Here is a 7,442-nt window from a genome sequence, read left to right on the forward strand (position 1 = left end):
ACACACCAAACTAATTTTTATTTCTCTCTCTAATTTAACATGGTAACCACCTTTTAAAATTCAGCTTTATGGCAATATAATATTTTAACCATCTTTTAAAATTCAGCTTTAGAGTGTTCACAAATAGCCCTTCTACTTTGGGTATTATTATGAACTTACTATATGTTTTCAACTTTGAACATTTAAGCCATCTTTTAGACAAGTTTAATGAAGAAGTTAAGTTATAAAAGGCAAAATTAACTTATTTAATATTTCATATGTTGTTAGGGTATTATGCTATACCATAATAGCATCAGAGATAAATGAGCAAAGAAACAAGAGTAGCTATGAAATCTAAGATAACACTAAGGCAAAGCCAAGACTAAAGGACTGTTTGTTTAGCTTTTAATGAAACTCTTAATAGTTCAGATTTTTTACTAGTTCAATACTTAATGGTTCAGATTGTTTGTTTCCCGAGCAGATGTCTGATTGGTTCAGATATTTGCCTCTGAATGGTTAAGTATTATACTGAATCTCAATGGTTAAGACCTTTAATCTGAATTGGTTAGACATTTGCCTCTGAACGGTTAATTATTATATTGGCTCTTAATGATTTAGACATCTTATTGGTTCAGACCTCTTACCGGTTCAGCACTTAACCATTCAGAAGTTGTCAAACAATCCCTAAGACAAACAAAGTGTAGGCAAAGCTAAGGCACCAGGATATATCTAAGACATATATATACACACATCCGTAAAAGTCCATAACCTTAAACTGATGTCGCCATGAACTCCTATCTGTAATCATGCTTTCGTAGATATGCAAGTCTAACAAATTTTGTTAAATCCACACATACAACGTCAGTTTGCGCCTGCCTCTGCTCACCCCCCCTCCCCGGGGGTTGTAAGGCTTTCTGCAGTATTTACAAGAGCCGTCATATGTGTTCTCTTAACATGTCCAAACCATCTTAAGCTCTCATGTCTTATCTTATCTTGTGTCACACCCTGGCTTTGCGGAAGCGTGGTTAATTTGGTGTGACTTCTTAATACCATAGCCTAATCATAACAAAGCTATATGAATTAAAAACATGCAAGAATCATCCATTAAGTTTTAAAACCAAATACAGTACCATTGTTTTAAACGGGAAACACCCTAACAACCATAATCTTGTTCAACAACATTACAACTTAAACATAACATAAACACAGTTTAAGGACTGTGACTTGTCCAGGAAAGAGTCACATTCCCCAAACCCTGGATGACCTTGGTGACTAATGCAGCGGGAAAACGTGCCATACCGTGCCAGATCTTTTAGTTCCCTGAAATACATGTAAGTTGAAAAATCAACAATAATGTTGAGCGAGTTCATGTGTAAGTGAGTAAATAAACCTTTGTATTTATCAAAATCCTGGTATGTAGCAAATAAGGAAAAAGAGATCACCAATGGTTTGCAAGGCCATTGATATGTGTGAAATGCAAGTAGGAAGGCTCAAACCTAGCAGATTTATGCGTCGGGTACAAAGTCATCCCAAGGTCCGTTATGCTGGGCCTGGGACTGGGCTCGCTACACCCAAATAGATCTATCGCTCCTGCCCCTCGGTCCTACCCTGAGGATTAATGACCTCAACTTTCCGCCTACCCATTCACATGATCTAAAAAGTAACCCTCCTTACGCTAACCATACCATGTATAAAGTAATCATAAACATTGTAACATGTATTTCACCCCCGCAGTTTAGAAAACTGAAAACAGTTAAGAGAAAAGGGGGACATGAACTCACTGTCAGTGCGTCTCTACCAAGTACTCCGAATGTCTGCTGTGCGACGACCTACATGTACTAATTCTATTAGACGTATGGCCGTGCCTTAGCTTTATAGTTTAGGTTTTTGGGAAATAGTTAGACAACTATTTCGTGTTTATATTTTGCATGTACTTGGTAGTTAATCTCCTTCCCAAGGATGGGGGATTTAATACATGTGCGTTCAACTTATAATATTAAGTCTCACTTAATATATCTTCATTCCAAATATAAATATTTTTCTCAAAAATATTATATTTTCATTTCACATAATTTTTCCCCGAAAATAATACGTTGATAAAAGATTCGTTCATAATCATTTCCGTATAATGCGTAAGTTACGTTTTAGTAATCGTGTGGTAATAATAATTACCGTTGTAACTTATATGTTTATCGTGAAAGCGTTTGTATTATTTTGGATTCGTCAACGTTTGCAAATATTATTTTTACCCTAAAAATAATATTTGTGTATTTTCACAAAATAATCATAAACAGTGTTGTGAAAAATATATTTACCAAATATATATTTATCACGTTTAATTTTGTGAAAATCCCACCTCCGAATATTTGTAAATAAAGTCATGGCGAAATATATTTTGAAAACATATCAAAAATAATTCTAACACTTGTAAATAATTCTAAGTGTTATATTTTTAGAAAAATTTCGCCAGAGTTTCCCCTGTAACTGGAGGTGGCCACGCTTTCAAGCGTATCATTTTCTTTTACAAAAATCATTTCAACAACTTCTTGATTCAACCAAACAATTTCTGACACATCAAACTAGTCGACAAGTATGTAAATTGCATAATCGCATGAACTTGTAGTTTTTCCGAAAACTATAGTGTAGATCCCGTTATAGTTTGTGGATCTATGTGTAAAGTAACTTAATCTTGTAAAAACCTCGTTTTTAGAATAAATCCATCTTTACAACATCCCGTCATCTTTCACAAAGATTGTTATTTTGTCGGATCTTTCATTTCACAAGTGTTTATACGCTTGTGGTTTGTAAAAATCACATTTGTTAGTGTGTTATCCGTCTTTTAGAAAACATGATTTTCTCGACACTTGGTCCTTTGAAAATACCATTTGCAGATACGTAGATCCGCTAGTTTTAAACACTATTTTACAAGTAAAAATACTTTTACACAAGTTCATGTTTCTCGTGTGGTAGAGTTTCACCTTTTAACCCTTGTACCGTCCGAAACAAGCTTATGTCAAGATCCATGGTCTTAACCAAACCGTGTTAAATGGTGATCCGAGCTACCACAACGTAGATCGGGCCTCAATATTCACAACTTTCAAATACTACGACTTTTACACAAGTATTAAGTTTTTAACCAACAAGATTCATGTATTTAGTAGACTTTAAAGATTCAAAACACAAGTTTCCGAGTTTTAACCGTTACAAATCTTATTAACCACCTTAGAATGATTCGTGTACGAGTTTTAAGTGTTATACCTCTAGCTCGGGGCTAGGGAAGAATCTATGCGAAAAGGTGGTGGATAAAAGCAAGATAACGAGGTCCTTCACCTTCCGTTAGCTCCAAGACTCCTTATGCGTGACCTTGAACACTTGAATGATCTTGGATCTTGAGGATGGAAGTCGAATGATGGATGGATGGTGGTTGTGGATCTCGGCCGAGAGCCAAGGGAGAGGGAGAGGGTGTGCTTGAGTGGTGTTGTGTTAAGTGAATGAACTCATGTGTAGATGATGATACTTATAGGTAAAATTATGTGCTAATGACCACAAGTCCTTGTGTCACCTTGATATGGGACACATATGAATTAAAAATTCAAAATGGTACAAGTCTTGGTCACAATGTGACCGATCGGCCCAAAGGGGGGGGGGTCTAGTTCGATTTCAAGTAGATAGTTGGAGTTTAGTTACGTTAAACCAAGTTAGATTAGGGGTTAACTTAGTTAGTCACATGTTGTGCTTTAACGCGGGTGTTAGGGTATTCAGGGACCCTAACTGGCTCAGAAAAAGACCAATAATATTATTGTCAATGTTTTTATGTTCCGGGTATAGTCCGGTTGTTCGGTTGGATAGTAATCCGTTAAAGTGCTTAAGTAAGCTTTTAAGTGTCGTAAATAATATTTTTAGTGACAAAACTCATTCTGCAAAGTCTCAGGAATATTCTCCTCATGTTTTGGCACTTTATTAGTTAGCCAGAAGCTAGTATGTTATTAAAAGTGTTGTGGCTTGTGCTTAGAGTACGTTTTAGGCACATCCAATCATTATATCTTATTCCTAGAGACGCAGTTCTACAACCCTTGTATCCCTACACTCACTATGGGTGTAGTAAAATATTTCTGGCTCATACAGGCCCTTAGAGGCAGTGTCTGCCTGATGCTGGCTTTATCAGCATGTTCAATAGGTTATCCGTTCTAATGCTACTGTGCTTTAGTGCATCATGTTTGTCACTAAGGTTCAACTTGTAAATAATGTAGTGACGGAAATCAAAGTATGATGCAGGAATATACAAGTACTAGAAATCAAGTAGCAGTTTGTCAGCAATTTCAGTTAAGCACAGTAATTGAGCAGCAATTAATTATTAATTAAATCGTACGGATACCTGGTTTAGTGAGGGTTGTCACATTCTCCCCCCGTTAAAGAAATTTCGTCCCGAAATTTTAAGTTCTGCTTGTAGAAGCAGGGTTCTCAGGAAATAGGTGGGGGTATCTCTCTTTCATTCGGTCCTCACGCTCCCAGGTGAATTCAGGACCATGTCTAGCATTCCAACGAACTTTGACGAGCTTGACACTGCTCCGGCGGGTCTTGTTTACTTTCCAATCCGTGACCTCAACAGGTTCTTCAACGAAATGGGGCGTGTCGTCAACATGAATTTCGTCGGTGGGAATGGCAACGGTATCTTGAGTTGGACTTTTCTTCAAGTTTGATACATGAAATGTATCATGAACCCCATTCAGTTCAGCAGGTAAATCCAACTTGTAAGCTACAAACTCGATTCTCTCCAAGATCTTGAACGGTCCAATATACCTCGGGTTCAACTTTCCACGTTTCCCAAAGCGTGCCACACCCTTCCAGGGTGATACCTTCAACAAAACCATCTCACCAACTTCAAACTCTAGAGGTTTCCTGCTTCGATCCGAGTAGGCTTTCTGCCTGTCACGAGCCGCACTGATGCGATCTCGGATTTGTGCGATCTTGTCGGTGGTTTCCTGGACTACTTCAGGACCAACCAATTGTCTATCACCTGCGTCAGACCAACAGAGCGGTGATCTGCACTTGCGCCCATATAAAGCTTCGAATGGCGCGGCACCAATACTGGTGTGGTAGCTGTTGTTGTATGAAAACTCAACCAGAGGCAAATGTTTATCCCAACTACCGCCCAAATCCATAACACATGCTCTCAGCATGTCCTCCAATGTCTGAATCGTCCGCTCGCTTTGGCCGTCGGTCTGCGGGTGAAAAGCAGTGCTCAGATTCAACTTTGAGCCAAAAGCTTCTTGGAAAGATTGCCATATCCTCGATACGAACCTTCCGTCTCTATCGGAGATGATTGAGAGAGGTACTCCATGGCGTGTAACAATCTCTCTCATGTAAATTTCGGCCAGTTTGCTCGTATTATCCTTCTCTCGGATAGATAGGAAGTGTGCTGACTTCGTTAAGCGATCCACTATTACCCAAATAGTGTCATGGCCTCTTGGCGTTTTTGGCAACTTCGTAATAAAATCCATAGAGATTTGTTCCCATTTCCACTTGGGAATCTCTGGTTGCTGCAGAAGTCCCGAAGGCTTCTGGTATTCCGCCTTAACCTTGGCGCAAGTTAAACATTTGCTCACATAAATAGCAACATCGCCTTTCATCCTAAGCCACCAATAGTAATCTTTAAGATCCTGGTACATCTTATCCGCTCCAGGATGGATAGAGTACCGCGACTTGTGAGCTTCATCGAAAATAACCTTCCTTAAACCACCAAACAGAGGAACCCAAATCCTTTTATCAAAACACAACGTTCCTTCCCTGTTTGGTACCAATATCTTCTCCATCCCACGGAGATATTCTTCTTCAAGGTTTCTTTCCTTGAGAGCTTCTTTCTGCGCGGCACGGATGCGCAAGGAAAGATCGGTCTGAATAATCATCTCCAAAGCCCTAACCCTTATGGGCTTGATCCTCTCTTTTCGACTTAGGGCATCGGCGACCACATTCGCCTTCCCTGGATGATACTTAATCTCGCAGTCGTAGTCATTCAACAACTCTACCCATCGTCTTTGCCTCATATTCAACTCCTTCTGGTTGAATATGTGTTGGAGGCTCTTGTGATCTGTGAAGATTGTGCACTTCGTACCATAAAGGTAGTGTCTCCAGATCTTTAAAGCAAAAACCACTGCGCCTAGCTCCAAATCGTGTGTGGTATAGTTCTTCTCGTGTACCTTCAGTTGGCGTGACGCGTAGGCAATAACCTTTTGGCGTTGCATCAACACACAACCCAATCCTTGACGCGATGCGTCGCAGTATACCACAAAATCATCTGTACCCTCTGGTAGGGCTAAGATTGGCGCGTTGCAGAGCCTTTCTTTCAATACCCGAAACGCTTCTTCCTGTTTGATTCCCCAATCAAACTTCTTATCCTTCTGCGTGAGGAGCGTCAATGGTCGAGCGATCTTTGAAAAATCCTCAATGAATCTGCGGTAATAGCCAGCCAAACCCAAGAATTGCCGAATCTCGGTTGGCGTCTTTGGCGTTTCCCAATCCTTGATCGCCTCGATCTTGGTGGGATCCACGTGGATTCCATCTCCATTCACCACGTGCCCAAGGAATTGCACTTCTCTTAGCCAAAACTCGCACTTAGAGAATTTGGCGTATAGCTGTTCTTTCTTTAGTAGCTCCAAAATGGCTCTTAAATGCTGCTCGTGCTCAGTCTTCGTCTTTGAATAAATCAAAATGTCATCGATGAATACAATCACGAACTTATCCAAGTACGGCTTACAAACTCGATTCATCAAATCCATGAATACTGCAGGTGCGTTTGTCAACCCAAACGGCATAACGAGGAACTCGTAGTGTCCATATCGAGTTCTGAAGGCTGTCTTTGGGATACTCTCCTCCTGTATCCGTAGCTGATGGTATCCAGATCGAAGATCGATCTTTGAATAAAAGCTTGAACCTTGAAGTTGGTCAAACAGATCATCGATTCTTGGCAGGGGATACCTATTCTTGATCGTCAGCTTGTTCAACTCTCGGTAGTCAATACACATGCGGAAACTACCGTCTTTTTTCTTGACAAACAAAACTGGAGCTCCCCAAGGCGAGAAGCTCGGTCGGATAAATCCCTTGTCTAACAACTCTTGAAGTTGCGTCGACAGTTCTTGCATCTCAGACGGAGCAAGTCTGTAGGGTGCCTTAGCCACAGGCGCGGCGCCTGGAACTAAGTCAATGCGAAACTCCACTTGTCTTTGAGGCGGCAAGCCAGGCAAATCTTCTGGGAAGACTTCTGGGTATTCTCTCACGACAGGGATGTCTTCGATCTTTGGCTCAGCAGCCTTCTTATCTACAATGTGTGCCAGAAAGGCAGCACATCCCTTCTGCAAACACTTTCTTGCCTTCAGGCAGCTAATAATCCTCAACGGCGTCTCACGCTTCTCTCCGTGAACAACAATGGTCTCTCCATCTTCGGTCGGGATACGCACGACCTTCTC

The sequence above is a fragment of the Helianthus annuus genome, chromosome 12 (assembly GCF_002127325.2).
Source record: "Helianthus annuus cultivar XRQ/B chromosome 12, HanXRQr2.0-SUNRISE, whole genome shotgun sequence".
In the NCBI taxonomy this organism is placed as follows: domain Eukaryota; kingdom Viridiplantae; phylum Streptophyta; class Magnoliopsida; order Asterales; family Asteraceae; genus Helianthus; species Helianthus annuus.